General features: G+C 49.2%; 1 protein-coding gene across 6 annotated transcripts in view; it reads left to right on the forward strand.

Annotated features, from left to right (window-relative positions):
* The first annotated feature begins 1,677 nt into the window (after positions 1-1,677).
* Positions 1,678-18,958, forward strand: part of UNC93A (unc-93 homolog A) — a 53,651-nt gene continuing 36,370 nt past the window's right edge. For 2 of the 6 annotated variants that reach the window (XM_074368000.1, XM_074368002.1), the window contains exon 1: positions 17,763-17,869. The gene's annotated coding sequence lies outside the window, so the exon portion shown is untranslated. Of the gene's footprint in view, positions 1,923-17,717; positions 17,870-18,958 lie in introns of those variants that run through there. The other 4 variants (XM_074368003.1, XM_010968938.3, XM_045506455.2 and 1 more) reach the window with 4 other exon arrangements.

Consider the following 18,958-nt stretch of genomic DNA (forward strand, 5'->3'; position numbering starts at 1 on the left):
GCCTCACGCACGCTAGGCACCTGCCCCACCACTGAGCCACCCTCCCCCTTCTTCATCTATCTTTTAAAGATGGCACTGAAGGTGATGGCTTTGGCCCTGTTGTGGGTCAATGGCCTCTCCTGGGTCTCTCCCATGTATCCATGTCATTAAACTTCTGTGTGACTTTCTCCTGTTGATCCGCCTCATGTCGGTTTAATTCTCAGACCAGCCAGCAGACGGGTGAGGGGACAATGCTTTCCTCTCTGACATGCTCCTTGTTTCCTGCAAGAAGCAACAAGGGACACAAAGACGTGGGGGGCCTGATTTTACCTTTCCCTGGCAATCTCTCACACATAGAATAGACCCAGGGCACAAAATGTGCTGTGCTGCTCAGACTTCTGCCTCACGGCTAACGTCCTGTGGCACGTGAACGCTTGCATTAGGTGCTGGACTTCCAGGAGCCAGAAAGCATCCTCTCGTCTTGATTCCGTTCTGAGCACAGCCACAAGGAAGGGCCCGATACTTACAACATCTCTATAGAAAATACTGGTGCATTTTGCCTCAGGAGGGGCACTGCCCCAGAAAAGGTGAGGAGCAGAGCATTCCGTCAGCACCAACTGTGTGCTCCATAAAATGCAGGAGAGCAGAGGAGCCAGGCCCTGTCCCTGAAGAGCGAGAAAGGACAGGCCCGTCCACTGAAAACAAAACAAAAAGCAGCACAGCCTCAAAGCTGAGAACTCCCTTCTATTCAGCAGACTTTCTGCGGGCTAGCGCCTGGAGGTGACCCCTCAGGTGGCTCCGAGGGGCGGCTCCCAAGAGGCAAACGAGGAGCCAGGAGGTTTTGCAGCGAAGCCAGGCAGTTGGAGCACCAAAAGGTCACTGTTAATTCAAGGGAGCCAGACATCCCAAGGGGAGGAATCCAGCGCCTTTCTACGTGTGGGGAGGTGCAATGGGCTCACTGAAATCACCCCTGCAAAGGGCACCTGGCTGTCCGGGGCCAGTGCCCCGCGCTCCGCACCCCGAGCGCCCTGTGGCGGCGCTAGCGCTCCACCCCGCGTGCCCCGGGCTCGCCTCGGAGCGGCAGCCACAGCTTTGCTCGCTGGCGAGCCTGGCTGCGCTTCTCCGCTCACACGCCCCCTGTATCCCCTGCCTTCGTTCCTCTCTCGAGCATCTAGATAACGGGATCTGACAGCTTGTTTTGCAGCTGCTAACACCCCCACCAACTGCAAGCCATCAACCAGGGCTTGAGGACCGCAAGCGCGTACTGGCACCTCAGGATCTATGAGGTGACCCCCGTGACCCCCACGGCGACCTCACTGTCAACCAGAGAACCGTGCGTGGGCTGCCCTGCAGCTCCCCTCCCTCACCTGGCCTTTACAATGCTCTTCTGAGACCCATCGGGGTGTCCGGGCCTTTTAAGCACTCGCTGTCCCCGAGTCCTGGGCGCTGGCAGTAAACACTGCACTTGCCTTCACCACAGCCCGGGGCAGTAGACTGGCTTTGCTGCCTGCGGGTGAGTGGGCCCAGGCTTGGTTTGGTAACACATGCTAGTTGAATTTTAATCTGAATTAGCTGGAAAAATAAGACTACGGGAAATACGTAGAGGACACCACCAGGCAATCCGCAGTTCACCACGGGACAGCGTGGTGACACGGGTTCTCCAAGGAATCCAGCAGAGCAGAGTCATCGTGAGCGCCAAAACAGTTTGCTTCCCAGTAACCCCAGGACCCTCAGCTCACATTCCGCTCCAAACAGTGACCTTTGGTTGATAAGAATCAGTAGCAGAGTTCACCACCCATGCTCCTCTTTCAAGCTACCGACTTGACTGTACATGAGATTTCAAAAGCAGAGAACCAGGTCCCACAATCGGCAAAAGAAACGCCGTTCCCAGGAGGGCAGCCTCGCCACCCAGCCGAGCCCTGCACGGGCTGCTCTCAGCCCAGGTGAGTCCGCCTGGGGTGGGGGCAGGGCAGGGGGCTGCAGGCGCACACTTGCTTTTGTGGAAAAGAAAATGCTTTACGGGGAAAATGCTAATGTCGGGGAGGAAGAAATTTCTTCTAGGTTCTATTGGCTGTCTAAGAATTAAGCTGACATGAGACAGATTAACAGCAGAAAATCAAACAAAAGTTTAATAACATGTATCCATGGGCGAGACCCAGGAAAAATGAGTAACTCACCAACATGGCCAAAATCTTCACCTTCAAGGCCACCTTCAGCTAAAGGCAAAGAGGACGCCACGGGCGCGGAGGGTCAGTCTGGGGACGTTACCCGGGTGACTGGGGTGTGGATTCAAGATTGCTCTTTCCACCGCCTCGGGTTTCTTCTTTCTCCGGGGACAGAGAGGAGACACCCTCACAGATGGAAGTCTCCCTCACAAACCTAACTGTGCCTTATAGCAGGCAATTCCTGCATGGTTTTCAGCGTTTTTCCCATGTCTGCTGTTTCTAGGAAAATGACCGACTTACAATCACTGGTATTCCAAAGGGGCGTATGTTAGGGCGGCAAATTCTGCTCCCTACCCTGACTTCCTTACAACAGCACCCTAATTGCTGTCCGCAGCAAAGGCGGTGGGCGCCCTTACGGCTAAATAAACTGTCTTTTAAAGCTTCCCTTCCTTGTCCCTGAGGTTTCTCTTCAAAGGGCTTCACAGAGCTCTGGGTGTTTTTGGTCCTGCCGTTTCAAGTGACGATTAAAAAGAGTTATTCACATCCCAGTCTTTAAGAGATTCGGAGCAAGCCCGAGGCAGGCGCAGAGAGGAGGCCTCAGGCGATGGCCCTTGTGGAGCCCGCAGCTGGGCTCACCTGGCCCCGGCTCCCAGGGCGACAGTGCAGGGTCCGGGGGCCAGAGGACCTGGGCTCCCAGACCCACCCAGGCCCAGCTGTTCTGCAGCAGGTGGAGGAGGCGTCCCGGCGGGTCTGGAGCCCAGAGCCAGGGCTGGGCCTGCACAAGGCAGGGGAGCAACATTCCCACCCAGATATGTCTCTGTGGCATGATGATTCCTTTAGGTGGGGTATTTTTAGGAAACAGAAGACTCCAGGCACTTTCCTTTTGCCTCCCCTTTAGCTGCCTAAAGAATTTGTTTGTTTGTTTTTATGGAATTCGAGTCAGTTTACCATGTCGTGTTCATTTCTGCTGTACAGCATAGTGATTCACTTACACATACATATACTCCTTTTCATGTTCTTTTCCATTATAGGTTATTACAAGGGATTGAATATAGTTCCCTGTGCTGTGCAGAAGGACCTTGTTGTTTATCTATTTTATATATAGCAGTTCGTATCTGCAAATCCCAAACCCCCAATTTATCCCTCTACCACCCACTTCCCCTCCTGGTAACCACAAGTTTGTTTTCTATGTCTGTGAGTCTGTCTCTATTTTGTAAATAAGTTCATTTGCATCTTTTTTTAAGATTCCACATGTGAGTGATATTCAGTATTTTTCTTTCTCTGTCTGACTTGCTTCACTTAGTATGATATCTCTAGATCCAGCCACATTGCTGCACTGGCATTATTTCATTTTCATGGCTGAGTAGTATTCCATTGTATACATACACCACACCTCTTTATCCAGCCACCTGTGGTGGACATGTGGATTGCTGAGAATTTAGACAAAGGGCCAGTTCCCAGAAGAGCTCTCTCACCACAGTTGACTCTAATATGAGCTGGATGTGTGTCCAGAGGAACCTAGCAGAGTGTGTTTGTTGACGTCCCTGTGTCCCACTGTCTCTGCCTGGCCCAGAAAACATGTATTCACTGAACATTTGTTCTTCTGTCTTCATGTGAGCAGCCTTGCCCCACTGTGACGTCCCAAACTTCCAGCATCCTCTTTGCCTTTAGCTGAAGATGGCCTTGAAGGTGAAGATTCTGGCCATGTTGGTGAGTTGCTTACTTCTCCTGAGTCTCTCCCATGGATACACGTTGTTAAACTTGCGTGTGGCTTTGTCCTGACTATCTGTCTCATGTCGGTTTAATGCTTAGGCCGGCCCGAAGGGCCTGGGCGGGTGGAGGGGCTTTTCTTCCTCCCGACAGTGGGCGTAGGTGGCTGGATTCAACTTCGCTGGCCGGACGCTACTGGCCGGACGCTACTGGCCGCAAGGCCGCCGCAGCTCCGAGGGCCCGGGGCGCCTGACCAAAGCGGGCAGGGGGCTGGCATGTTTACGCAGCCGACCAGTCTCCAGGCTCTCTGCCGCTTGCAGGGCCTGTCGGAAACAGGCTGGGAAGAGTCCTTTGCTTTCTTCTCTAAAATAATATGAGCAGGAGAAATATGTCTGCGGTGCTTATGCCTCGACCGGGGAACGTCTGGGAAGTTCGGCAGAGCGCGCCTGGTTTGCGGGCGCTCCTCCCCCCCGAGGCGCTCGCTGTGCCCCTTGTCTCTGTCTGGTGCGTCCTGTGTCACAAGGAGGAAAGCCGTGGGCCCGATTGGCCTCCCCTTCACCTTGTTCTGGGTGTGGGGTGCGGGGGCACAGAGCAGCAGTGGAGCGGAGCGTCCCCCAGCGGGCCGCGGGGGACAGGGACGGAGAAGGGGCGGAGCCGAGGCAGCAGCGCCCAACGGGCTCCCTGGGCTTTTGGAGTCTAAACCCGGAGGCATTTCAGGCTCCCGCGATGTGCTTCGGTAGAACCACCCAGAAGTGCCCGCACCACCCTGTCTGGTGGCCGCCTCCTCCTCCTCCTCCTCCTCCTCCTTTTTAATTTAAGGGCACTGATCCTTGTGGAGGATCATTTAAGGACAAAGTCCCTTCAGACCTTGTAGTGGCCTCTTGTTTACTTAATGTCCCCCCGGCCTGGGGAAGCATCATGGTGCTGGTGTCACTCTCGGTCACTGTCAGGGTTCGGCTGTTCTTGTCGTGAGACGTGTCGGTTATGATGTCAGGTCCGTGGAGGGTCTGTTTCAGCTGTTCTCCTGGCTTCTGCTTCTCCAAGCACAGGGAGGCCTGGTTTCTGATGCTTGTTGCTGGCTGGGAACACGGTGGTTCCGACCTCTGCGAGAACACAGCGCAGCCGGCGGGCCGCAGCGGTGACAGTCAGGTGGGCAGCGCCCCGAGAACGAAGTGCACTCCTGAGCCAGGGCCCCCGTGAGCCAAACGAGTCAGAGTCAGGTAAATCAGAGGACGCCCCGAGAGGCATCACCCTGTTTCAGCCAAGTGGCTTGTTGGGTAATTTCCGGTATTTGCTGCAACAGGGCAGGTGTGGATCGGGGGGCCCAGCGCGAGGCATCAGCTGTAATGCAGACTCCTCCTTGTTCAGCCAGCAAGTCATCTCGAGTGATTCTATGGCCTAAAGTCACCTTAGCAAGAAAGCAGAGGGATTTTGTTGTGCAACTACGGCCTTAGAGGTAGAGTCAGTGAAATTGCCAGAGTTAAGGAACGTTGTCTTCCCGCGCGCTAACAAGGAGGGAAGTCAAGCAGAAAGTGGCGAGAGAATAAAACATTTCACTCTGAAGATGAGGATTTTGATCTGTGACCTTGGGAGAGCTGTCCACCTTAAGATGTCATCTGCTTCTCGGGAAAAACCTCCCTAATTATTTTTTTTATATTATTATTATTTTTTTTTTTTACTAATGATGTCTAGTTGATTTACAATGTTGTGTTAATTTCTGGTGTGCAGCATAGTGAATCAGACATATATATATATATATACCCCTTTTCATATTCTTGTTCATAGGCCTCCCTAGTTAATTATAATTTTAGATCTGCAGCTGGTACATGGCTCCAGGAGTCTGAAAGAGCCCTCTTTAACTGAGAGATGTGGGCCCAAGGCTCAAGTCCCTGATGCTTGTCTGCCCCCGGGAAGTGAGGAAGACCAGGTACAGTCCTTTCGAAGGCTGAAGGGCACAGTTCATTCCACTTTAGCGGAACCATCTCAAAGTTACAGAACCTGCACTTGCCGGAGGCGTCTCCGTGAATCTCTCACAAGATGAGGCACTTCTGTAAAAACATCAGAGTTAAACAATAACTGTCTGTAAATGGCAAGAAGACGTTTGAAAAATGGCCGTCTTTAGAGATATGATGAGAGTTCATTGATAAGGAAATTCAGTTATTTCTGTGCCATACAACAACTTAAGATAACAACTGACAAATTTTTATAGCAAGGGTATTGACAAACTTCCATGAAGCTCAGCTTCTGGACACCTACATTAGTAAGACGTGTTTATACACATATGACCTAGGACGGTTCCCATCTGCTCCTGGTTGGCAGTGCTGCCCGTGTGATTTCACGTCCCAAACAAACCTGATTAAGTCCATGTATCTTTTACCAGGGTCCTTCTGGGAAGCCTCAAAGTTAGTTCGAGGTCAAAAAGATTCCATTTAGAACCTGATCCTGGGAAGTTATCAAAAATGTCAACAGATTTCACATTTGATCAAATAGGATCACAGATCATTATGAAATGATGCTTAATTATCTATTGAAACTAAGTGACAATGAGAGAGTTTAAAGGCAAATACAGATGGTTGTATCGTTGTGAACTAAATTCAGCTCTTTTAAAATCGAGAAGACTCAGCTCTCCCGAGTAGTCAAAGACCTGAGAAAGGCAGGAAGCACAGGAAATTTTGGTAGGACACAAAATCTTTGCTTTCCGGGCAGATGACTCAAAAGGTAAAGGGAAATTTTTCACAGCGTCTTACCGACAGCAGGCCAATAGTCTAAGGAAATATTGTTCTTTTTACAGAGAGAAAACTACATTCTGCTTTTGCACCAGGTTGCAGCACCTGGGTAGGTGTTAGAAGGCAGTCTGTGATTTGCAAGTGGAGACCCTGTGGGTATCTGAAGGCCAGTAGAAGAAACTCAGCCACCGTGCAGACGATGTGTTGTGCTGGGAAAGGCACTGCTTGGATGTGAGGGGCTGAGTCAGTCCCTCTACCTAGAATTCAGGGCACAGCACCACCGGCCCTTCACCCCATGGTTCTTCCAAAACAAACAGCACAAAGAGTTTGGCAGAACATACAGCGGCGCTCAGAGGACAGTGATGAGCAGAGAGACGGCCTTCGCACGGCCAGGAAGTCATTGGGTCGAGCCCGGGCCTCAGTTCTACGGCCGAAAACTCGTTACTAGCTCTCTGAGCTTCAGTTGTCTTCCTTTACAAATGGTTTCTATTTTTTTTTTAATTTATAGTATTTTTCAATATCACTCTGATGCTGCAAACATCCTTTAGGGTATGATACAGTATATGGATCCAGAGTGTCCCCTTGGTTCTCTATCTCTGCAAGCTATTAGTTGTTTGTGGACAAGTTTTTAATACCTTTGTATTAGTTAGATTCTTCAGAGAACTAGAGCCAATAGGAGACAAACATAAAATAAGGAATTGATTCACACACAGAATTATGGAGGCTGAGAAATCCCAAGATTTGCTGTCTACAAGCTGGAGACCCAAGAGGGCTGATGGTGTGGTTCTGGTCCAAGTCCAAGTCTGAAAGCAGAAGATGCTGTCCCACCTTGAAAACTATCAGGCAGAGAGCAAATTTTTCCTTTCTCAGCCTTTTTGGTCTATTCATGCCTTCAACTGATTGGATGTGGCTCACTCACACTGGGGAAAGCCATCTGCTTTACTCAGTCTATTTTTCACATGTGAATCTCACGTGGAAGCACCCTCACAGACACATCCAGAATGACATTTAACCAAATATCTGGGCACCCTGTGGCCCAGTCAAAACACATAAGATCAACCATCATTATCTCTAAGCTTTCTCTCATCATCTGTAAAGTAGAAATAATATTAGTACCTATCTCAAAAGATTGTGAGCATTAAATGAATTAATGTACATGGAGCTTTTATTACAGAAGCTGGCGTGTGCTAAATGTTCAGAGAGGGGAGAGAGTCATGTTCAATGAATAATTCCGTCCCAGTTCAATGGAGAGCATAACAGATAGACCACTACAGCAAGCGGCCAGGTGAACAGAACACGTAATCCCTGCGTGGCTGGAAGAACTGGAGAAGGCTTTCAGAGGAGGAAAACTCTCTGCCAGGACTTGAATTATAAATAGAATTTTGCCAGGCAGAGAGCGGTGGGTAGGAGGGAAGAAGGCATTGCAGGGAGGGAAAGAGGACACGTGCTCAACAGTGACCAGGAGACAGATGGGGAAGCTGGGCTGTTCAGTGTTCTGCCTTCACAAAGAGCGACGTGGGGAAAAGAGAACAGTGTAGGGGGGAAAATGCCTTCTTAGTTTCTCTGCCAGGGGCCCTGTAATTAGACTCATAAAAGACGGATGAATAGGAGACAAACAGCCTAAGTTTAACGGGTGCGTCACACGCACACATGGGCCACCTGGAGGTGAGTGACTCACTGGAGCGGCTAGAGCTTGGGGTCTCTATACCTAACTTCACAGGGGAAAGGAGGGAGGCAAAGGGCACTTATGGGAAAGCAAGTGTCTTTTTGGAAAGACAACGGGCCCTCAGGAGAAGAGGTGTGAGGTGATCGTTTGTGATAAAGTCTGTCTAGGTATCAGGCTGAATTCTCCAAGAAGACGAGGTTGCTCGTGGAAGGGGGTTAATGACAACCGAATTCTTTTTAGTTTGGTGGTGGGGGGAGGCTCTGATTTTAGGCAGAGAAGGGATTATAGGAACTTAAATTCCTTCAGCTCAAAATAATTCTTATGCCCAAACGGCAGACTTTGAGGTGGTATATTTACGGCCCTTCAGCAGTCAGATGGTGAAAGATGAAGCTGACGGAGTAAGTGTCACATGACAAAGAGCTTTATAAACTGCCAAGAAACTTGGGCTTTATCCTGTCAGCAGTGGGAAGCCACTGAAAGTTTCTTAAGGACGTTTATCATTTGGAGGAGATCACTGGGAGTTCAGTCCCCCAATATTTCTGTGTCACGTGCCAGAACCTTCTCCTGTGCGGTCACGGACGCTCAGACTGCAGTTCTCTCCTCCACTGCCTTTATGTTCTCTTACTTAATTCTGTCCACCTCATTTATTCAGATCATTCTAACTCCCTGTTCCAAACTGGTTCCTGTAAGGGAAATTTCCAACAGCCAAAGCAGTAAAATCCTCAAAAAACATGAGCTGAAATAAAAGGAGAGAGTGGTGTGGAGAAAGCTAATGTGAAGAGAGTTACTCTGAAAAAGGAGTCTCGCCAAAGGGTAAAAGACCACGCCTTAAGCCATTTCAAGAAGCTGGAAGGTAACTAGAGACTCGTGCATGGAGCTGGATTCCCGAGCAGGGCACACAGCTCCAGGCTGGTCGTACCCTCTGGATGCCGAGTGCCTCTAGCTGTCTCCAGAGGCAAATGCAGATCCTTTCTGGAGCCTTAGGGGACCGATGCTTATCGATTAAATATGAGCTTACAATCAAACATGACTGAAAACACAAGGAAAATGCCTCCATGCGTGAAAATTAACAGAAACAACGAACAAGCTTATCCTCTGTGGAATTTTGAGATACAAAATATAGAATAAGCATGTCTAAAATGTTTAAAGAATAAAAAATGGAATAAAAAATGATCAGGGGCCAAAAAACTACCAAAAAAATGAACAGATATATTATAAAAGAAATAAATAGAATTTTTAAATGAAAAACATTAAATCAAAATTTTAATGAATGGGTTAAACTATTGACTAGATAAAGCAGAAGAGAAAACAAGTGAATTGGAAAACAAATCTGGAGAGATCACCCAGACTGTGATACAGAGAGAGCAGAGGCAGTTAGGAGAGGTAAAGGGACATGAAGAACAGAACAAGGAGTTTTAACACAACTCTAGAAAGAAGTTCAAAAGAAAAGACCAGAGCAAAGGAAACTGAAAAAAATTACAGCTGAGAATTTTCCAGAACTAATGAGTGATATGAATCCACAGATACAGCAGTAACACGTGAATCAGCAAGACTAAGAGAGCCACACCTCGACACCTTAGAGTGAAAAGATGGACCAGAAGAGGCCAAAAGAGGGGCATCAGAGCAACCAGACGATCCCACTCCCAGGCATATACTGGAGAAAACTCTAATTTGAAAAAGTACATGCACCCCAGTGTTCATAGCAGCACTGTTCACAATGGCCAAGACATGGAAGAAACCTAAATGTTTGACAAATGACTGGATAAAGAAATTGTGGTATATGTATACAATGGAATACTACTCAGCCATAAAAAAGAATGAAATAATGCCATTTGCAGCAACATGGATGGACCTAGAGATTGTCATACTAAGTGAAGTAAGTCAGAGACAAATATCATATGACATCACTTATATGTGAAATCGAAAAAAATGAGACAAGTGAATTTGTTTACAAAACAGAAATAGACTCACAGACATAGAAAACAAACTTATGGTTACCAAAGGGGAAAGGCAGGAGGAGGGATAAATTAGGAGTTTGGGATTTAACAGATACAAACTACTGTGTGTAAGACAGATAAATAACAAGATCCTACTGTAGAGCACAGGGAACTATATTCAATAGCTTAAAATGACCTATAATGATAAAGAATATGCATAAAACTGCATCACTGTGCTGCACACCAGGAGCTAGCACAACATTGCAAATCAACTCTACTCCAACAAAAAAATTTTTTTAAAAAAAAGAGCAACCAGAGTGAAAAGTCAGATCACCTACAGATGAACGGCAGCAGACTGACATGAGCTTCCGAACAACAAGAACCTGGATTATCTTCAAAGCTCTTAGACAAAAACAGCTGCTGAGCTAGAAATACATGCCAAGAATTAGCTGCCTTTCAAAAGTAACAGTATCATAAATACAGTTTAAGATTAAAAGGAACAAACAAACAAAAAAGCTGGAAAGTTTTACCACCCAAGAATTCACTGAAGGAAATTCTATAGAATAAACTTCAAAAAAAGAGCAAGTTACCCAGTAGGAACGCCTGACACATAAGACAGAATAACGAGTAAAGATGCTGTTGAGGACACAGGTAAATGTACACTAATACTGTCTGCAGAAAATAATAAAGTTAAATTTGGGAGATTCAATTAAAAATAGATAATATACTGCAAAAACCAGCATATAAATTGGGGAGTGTGCCCTTAAATTCTTATTGTTCAGGCAGAGGGCTTAAGACATGAATTTCCTTGCGGTTAGTCACATATGTGTAGTTCAGTGTCAAGGATCATAATTAAAAGAGTGAAAGCAGAGGGTTGACACCTAAAATAGAACGGAAATGGAGCAAGAAAACAAGTATAAATTTGAACAAATTAAAAAGAAACTGTAAAGGAGAACACAAGGAGTAAAAAATTAGGAGAAAGAAAAAGCACAAATAATATTGAAATCATAAGTTTAAATATTTTAGTACCTACACTATTATTGAACTAAATTTCAAGTGGATAGGCAGGTTTTTCAGATTAGATTTTTTTAATTCACCTATACCTAGTTCCACAGACACACCCAAATTATAAGGATATGAAAAAGTTGGAAATAAAAGATGGAAATATATATGTTAAGCCAACAGTAAGCTTTGGAAATCTATCATTATTATAATTGGATCAAAAAATCTTTAGGACCAATAAGAGCATTATTATGAATAAATAGGGCCACGAAATAATTTGAAAAATTCAACTCAATAAGAAGACGTAACAAATTTAAACTTATAAAGAAATAGGCTTTATTAAGTGAAATAAGACAGACAAAAAAAGACAGCTACCCTTTGATTTCACTCGTGCGGGATCTAAAACGCACAACTGAACACACACAGGAGAAACCGAGTCAGGAACACAGAGAACAAACAGGTGGCTCCCAGAGGGGAAGGGCGGGGGGGAGCAGAGGAGGGAGACAAGAGACACAGAAGCCCCAGGTGTAAGGTCAGTGGCCGCGTGAGAGGTGTGCGGCGTGGGGAATGCAGCAAAACCTGGGCAGTATCTTTGTGTGGTGAGCGGTGGGGCTGGACTCACGACGGTGATGGTTTTGAAATGTATGGAAATACAGGATTGCCGTGTGGCTCACCAGAACCGGCATAGCACTGTAGGTCAATCATACTTCAAAAACAAACAAACAAATAAGCTCATAGAAAAAGAGTCCAGATTTGTGGTCACCAGAGGTAAGGGCTGGGCAGGGGGGGATGGATAAAAGCAATCAAAAGGTACAAACAACTCTGAAAAAAGGAAGAAAAATAAAATAGGCTTTAGAGTGTTTTAAGCAGAATTGAAGCTGAACAAGGGAGTAGCTGGTAAACCCGCCTTGATAGTCTGAGAGCTTGTCTTGCACGTCTCTCACTTACCAGCAGGTCCAGACGACAAAGCGTAGCACAGACGCAGACGATCGACAAGCGCACTAAACTAGCCCCACCTAACAGGGAAGGCACGTGCACGCACATCACTGAGCTAACACACAAGGGAAGCGCATTTCCCCGCGAGCGTCACGGCTCTGATCTGCGTTGCCCTAGTGGCCTGTGAGGCGGCCCATCTTTTCACACCTTATCAGCCATTTGGATGAATGTCTTTTTCTGATAAACGGCTAGTTTTTAGTTGCATGGCCTTCTTGTGGTGGAGCTGTGAGAGTCTTTACCTGCTCTTCATGCTGGAACCTTGTCAGAGAGAAATCACTGCGGATATTTCCTCCCACCCTGTGAGTCGTCTCTTCGCGTCATGTTTTAAAATCGCACTTCAATTCATGTCTCCCGAAGTCACGATGCGGCCCAGGCCTGCATCCTGGGAACAGGAGTGTGAGGGCTTCCGTCCTAGAACAGGGTGGGGGTCTCGTTCGGAAGCTTCGTTGACCTAAAAGTAAACTGAGTTCCTGGGGAAACCAGGATCTACCTGACTTTTGAATAAAGCGCGAAGTGCCCTATGTCACAAAATCGATCATCGCTCACACCAACTTACTTTTATTTGAAAGAAGGAAGATGAAATACGAAACCTCATGTGAAATGAGGAGGTGTCCGTTCGTGCTCTGAAAGCCGCGTGTAAGCCTGGACCTGAATTCCTGGGGCGCCAGCCTGGCTCCCGCCGCCCTGTCCGTGCCCGCTCCTGGCGGGGTCTCCGCGGCAGCCTGGCCAGGAGCTGTGCCCGTCCCAGGACCCAGCGGTCCTGCACTCAGTGTGGATGAGAGAGGATGCTGCTGCCCTGCCTTCTTTGGGTCTCTTGCAGTTCCTCCAGCCTGGTCGGTTTCCAGATCCATCTGGCATAGAGGCTCTGCCCAAGAGAGCTCCCTGGAACATTCACCAAAAATCCTGGGGTGTGAACCAGCCTGAGACCCCAAAAGAGTGAGAGGAAATTAGCTTTCTGGTAAAGCACCATTCTCTGCTCTGGGATTCTAACTTAAATCCACTGCATGTAGCATGAGAAGATGGAGCCTCAGAAAAACTCAGCTCAACCCTGCTCCTTGGGCTACTTCAAATTAAATTAAATTTTAAAAATCATTTTAATGAATAAATCCCTCCCTGCTCTGCCTTAGCCTCCTCCAGCCTACCAGCTCTACAGTCGGTTTTGGCTTATTCTGCTTCCAAAACATTTGATCACATCTTGTAGCTATGAAAGTCGGAAAACTGTGGCAAGCTGTTAAAGGTACGAATTCACAGGTGATTTATAATCGGCCAATATGAGCAGTGCAGGCAAACTCCCTTCGTAATTATTTGGATGAAATCGCCCAAGGTCTTGCAGACTCCACATCCACTCCTTCTTTCCCCAGCGAGGAGTGCCTTCCTAATCTTGAGGCACTGGGCAGAGACACATAGAGACATAGAGATAAAAGTCTTTTGCAGGAACTCGGGGGAGCGGACAGACTCTGCGATGGAAACAGAAATTCAGGGAGGGGTCCACCAAGACTGAAATATCGCAAGGAAAGATTTCTGAAGGAAGTGACATCTTAGTGGAATCCTCCGAGAAGAGATGAAGTTAGCCAGCAAGGAAGGCCGGATGCGAATTTCCAGCAGAGACACCAGCAGGGGTGCCTTTACCAAGATGCCCCCGTGGCTCGTCCAGGAATAGGGACACAGGGCAGGGGAGCAGAAGCGAGGACTCTAGGTCTTCGTGTGCCCTTTCAAGGAAGTGGACCTTTTTCCCCTTAAAATAGTAAATAAACTGTTAAAGCTTTGAAGGAACACAATCAAATTTCCATCTTGGACCCACTGCTCTGGCTAGAAATGGAGCTGGTGTCAGAAGCGGGGAGACCAGGGTGATGTGGCTGTGACCCCGTAGAGCTGATCAGGTAATGGGGTGGTGGGGGAGAAGAGCTACTGACAGTTAGACTCTGAAAGACTTTGTGACTGGGTGGACGTCAGGGCAGGAGAAGCTATGTCAGAGAAGGAGAAATTTTTAAAAAGCAGCAGCAATCTCCACCGCCCCCTAAAAGGTTTCATTATAACAGGTAAATTTCCAATGCACTTCGTCAGACCTGCTTGCTAATTACAGCCCAGGCAACTGTAAAGAACGCACACAGTGGTGCTCGCCCAGAGGGTATCTTTCTGGACATACTGACATATGAAAGTATTTTCTAAAAACAATTAATCTCCAGCAAAAACAACTGCATGTAGACAGCGATCTCTTTGTCCGGGAGAGACCTGGGAGGACGGCAGATGGCTGGGGTGTTTGCAGGCACATCCCAGGGGCTGTTTCTATCAGGGAGTTGGTGCTGATTAATACGGAGACTCCGTGCTCTCCGTGCCGACACGTGCTGATGAAGCTCTAACTCTTCACTAGGGTCGGGACAAGCCCTGGCTCCTTTTCCAGCCTCGAAGGGCCCCTCCTACCCCAACCCCTTCCCCCGCCTCCCCCGCCTGCTGTTCTGGTTACTTTGACTTGCTTTTGTGAGCCCTGAGCTCTCTGGTCTGTTTCACCACTGCTCCCTCTGTGGGAGAATTTACCCCTCAGCTGTCAGCGTAGATGCCCCTCGCCAAAGCTCCCTCCTCCCTCTAGACTACGCATCGCTCTAGGTGTACCAGGGCTCCCGTATGTCACAGGCCTCCTCATGTCACAATACGAGCCCTCACATCTGCGTCTACCCGAATGTGAGGGCCAGGGGTCAAGGACGGTGACTGCCCCCTGCCATGTCTGGTTCCCGGCACATAAATAACACTCAGGGAAGTAGGTACGAGCAGGTGCCAGGACTTGCCCCAGAAGAAGCCCCCGTGGGGGGAGGAAGGGGAGGCAGCACCTCCAGGCCACCATCCCTAGAGGGCACAGGATCTGCACGGCACTCTGCGGCCGTCGGGGAAGCTGCGGCTGAAGCCGGGCTCCGGGTCAGCCAGCACGTGACTGGCTTCAGGTGAGGGACAGACAGGTGCTTCCGACCAAATTCTCTACTGAGTCACTTGATGACTCTGGGTGAACACACTGAATTTGATGAGAATACTGGATATGCACCCGGAATTGAGAATTTAAAGCCAATTAGAAGAAAAACATGTTTTGAGTGTTTTGGGTTTTTTTTTTTTTAACATTACAATTTGCTCTGAGTAAAAGTCATGCTGCAAGTAAGTTGATACTTTGTAGAGTTCAAAACTATGAAGCCAAGATCACTGCGGACTCACTACCCCTGGTAGGTGGGGGTAAACGCAGAAAGAGCTGGTGCAACCGCTGCCGAAACACCGGTCTCTGTCCCCCGAGAGCGAGTCAAAGTCGGGGGCAGAGTGTGGGGAGAATTAGAGAAGAACTGCTTCACTGCGTCGCCAGCAAAGGGGGGTCAGAGCCGGCTATGCCTTAAAGACCGTGTGCGCCTCTTGGGGTTGAGGTCTGGAGGTTTTACGGGAAAACTGAATGGGACAGAAAAGGCGATGACAGTCAGGGCGGTTTACAGGGTGTCACATCCTCTTCATCTTGATAAGAACTTGCTGCAGAGGAGTTTAGGAGGATCTGCTCGTTTTCTTGAGATTCAGTCCTTGACACTCTTTCAAGACCTCTAGGGCGAAAGGGTAAGCTATTCTGGGGAAAGAGTGCACGCGGAGGGTCGCGTGCTCGCCGTAGGGCAGTTCAGCTGGACGCACAGGCCTGACCAGCTCAGGGGTCACCTTGTCGGTTTTCTGCTCCTTCAGAAGGAACACCATCCACGGAGATCTCCGGAGAGTCCACAGAGTCCCCTGAGGGAGGGGGGACGGTCCCTGCTGTCCTCACTCAGCCAGGAGCACGACGGGGGCCAGGACTGGACGTCTCCCAGGTGACGCCCGGCTCCGGAGCACACACGCCCTCCTCCTCTGGGCGCTGCTCCCCAGCTGCAGGGATGGCCTGGCCTCCGGCTGGTGCCCCCCGGTCGCCCACCCCTACCCACGGGGGGAGGTGGACCAGTGGTGGATACTCCACTCCAGCTGGTCCCAACCTGCTGCTTTCTTCCCTAAGAATTTTGCTTCGGGGCTGCCAGCGTTGAGGTGGCCTTTGCTTGGGGGTGGAATTGAAAGAAAAAATTAAAAAGTGAGTTTTCTTGTTAAAGAAACAGAGCAGGGGTTGAATCAGGTGAGCTGTTCAATCAAAGCTGGTCTGGGAAGAGTCCATCAGTGGGGCTTCACTTCGCCCTCCGCGGCAGCGACAGAAGGGGACCCAAGCTGACCTCCAACCCCCCCCGCATGAGGGTGGCACCCTCATTCCTTGCTAGCGGGCCTGCAGAACACGAGGCCTGTCCTGCAATGGAAGAGGCTTCACTGCTGAGGGCGCGGTCACAGGAAAGGCCTTCCAACCAGCAATGTCAGCCATAACTCAGGGCGCCCGAACACTGTCATTTGCAAAGCTCTCAATGGTAAATGGACACCAGGCCCCTCCAGTAAATGATTTTATGGAGTTGGAATCTGGCAGAATGTTAAACCCCTTCTGGGAGCATTGCATTCTTAAGTCAGGTGTTGTCTTATTTTGGTAGAATCCGTATGTTCTACCAAATCTGAAAAATATTCACTGAATGCCAAGGGCAAAGCATGGAGAACATGTCCATCAGAACCAGGGCCACAGTACTGTGGACAGACCGACAGACAGATGGAGGATGGAGGACGCCTCTCCAGCTCCTGGCTCCGGCCTGGGGCGGCCCCTCAGGGCGCACGTCAGGCTGTCCTCACCCCGAGACCACAGAAGCGAGACTCGGGGGACATGCACTGACCTTGGCGAACCCAGTACACCTTCTGCTGCAGCCCAGGGAAGCCCCTTCTGGGCCGTTTTCTGCCGTGGGCCCTGGACCACAGTCTGTGGCTCCCGTGGATTCCCAGTTGCGGTGGGTGGCGGCATCGGGCAGACTTCATCAGCAGCTCGTCAGTAAGAGACGGGGTCGAGACCCTCATCTCCTGGGAAATAAGAGCGGAGGTGCGAAAGCCGTGGAGGATGGATGTTTGAAACAGCTTTGGACCATCGGGGCTCGGGAGGGCACAAGAGGAAAGTTGAAGACACAAAACTATAGCGTGGAGGCTAGGATGTAACCCCCAGTCCTTGTCCTCACTCCGCGTCACCACCCAGAGCTCGCCTGTTGTCCACGTGAGCAGGGATGACTGCTTTCTGAGCGACTGGGAAGACACGGTTAAACACCATAACGAAAGAGCACGTGGGCTTAAAAAAGGCAAGATATTAGAGATCACTTGGAAAAGCACGATTTTGCTTGTGGCGCCCACACACAGCTGGTTTCCCAGGACAAGCCCTGGTCCCGAGGTCGGGTGCAGACCCCTGTCTGGGCTCCAAAGGTCATCGACAGAGTTGGGCGCGTTGCCTGCTGGTTCTTGGCCATCTAAGAGCAGTCACTCAGGAGAGGTCACTGCCACGGAGGCTCTTGGGTCCCACACCAGCTGGGTGCCCCACCTCAGGAACTCCGGACACTCAGCTCACGGTGACCAAGCCCAGATCACAGAGGTCAGGTCCCCCTGCAGGCGGCGGGCTGGGAGCCAGAACTCTCACGCCCCTTGTGAGTCATAATCCTTTCCAGTTCTCACAGCACGTCATAGCCTGCTCTCGCCTCACCTGAGCAAGGCTGCCCTTCCCGTCCGCTCCTGGCTCCTGGCCCTGCTCGTGCCCCTGTCGCGGAAACAAAGTGACTCTGGACCAAGCACAGTGTGCAGGTAGGTGGTGACCTCTCAGAGGGAGGCAGCTGGTGCTCTGGGGCAGAGGGCAGTGTCCAGTCATGACAGCAGTCCCCAGCCCCAGGACTCCAGGCCGGGACAGGGTCCTGCCTTCTCCTCCACGGCCCTCTGCGTCCTGTGCAGAGTAGAACTCTGGGGGAGCTTGGGACTGCGAGGTGGCCATCTGCACAGCTGTCTGCCGGGCTCCTGCAGGGACCCAGCCACCCTTCTTGGGTCTCTCCAGCTGCCCATAGACTGGCCACTTCTCGAGGAGGTGCCAGTCCAGTGGGGAACCCTGGGGATGCAGCCAGACCACAGTGGTAGGACTGCTCTGCCCAGAGGACGGCTGGCCTGGGTGTGCAGGGCAGGGAGGGGGGCGGGGCTCCATCTGGAAGCACAAGAGGTTGTCAGGGGCCCAAGGCCTGTGCATTTGCTTTGTAGACCCCCGGCGTGTGGTGTGAGGGGCTTCAGAGAGGCCGGCAGGAAACAGGTTAATGATGCAAGTAAGAGACCTAAAAATGTCAGTGTTTTGGTTTAATTTTTAAAGTTCTTTATTTCTTATGCATTTATTTTTATTGAAGTGTAGTTGATTTACAATGGTGTGTCAGTTCTAGGTGTACAGCAAAGTGATTCAGTTATACATATACATACATATTCTTTTTCAAATTCTTTTCCATTATAAGTTATTACAAGATACTGAGTATAGTTCCCTGTGCTGTACAGTAGGACTTTGTTGTGTGTTCATTTTGTATATAGTAGTATCTGCTAATCCCAAACTCCCAATTTATTCCTTTCCCCTCATTTCCCCTTCAGTAACCATAAGTTTGTTTTCCATGTCTGTGAGTCTGTTTCTGATTTGCAAATAAGTTCATCTGCGTCGTGTTTTCAGATTCCACATGTAAGCGATATATGATATTTGCCTCTGTCTGACTTACTTCACTTACTACGATGATCTCTAATTTCATCCATGTTGCTGCAAATGGCTTTATTTCATTCTTTTTAATGGCTGAGTAGTATTCCATTGTATATATATATACCACATCTTCTTTATCCAGTCATCTGTTGATGGACATTTAGGCTGTTTCCATG

This window comes from Camelus bactrianus, chromosome 8 (genome assembly GCF_048773025.1).
Source record: "Camelus bactrianus isolate YW-2024 breed Bactrian camel chromosome 8, ASM4877302v1, whole genome shotgun sequence".
Lineage (NCBI taxonomy): Eukaryota > Metazoa > Chordata > Mammalia > Artiodactyla > Camelidae > Camelus > Camelus bactrianus.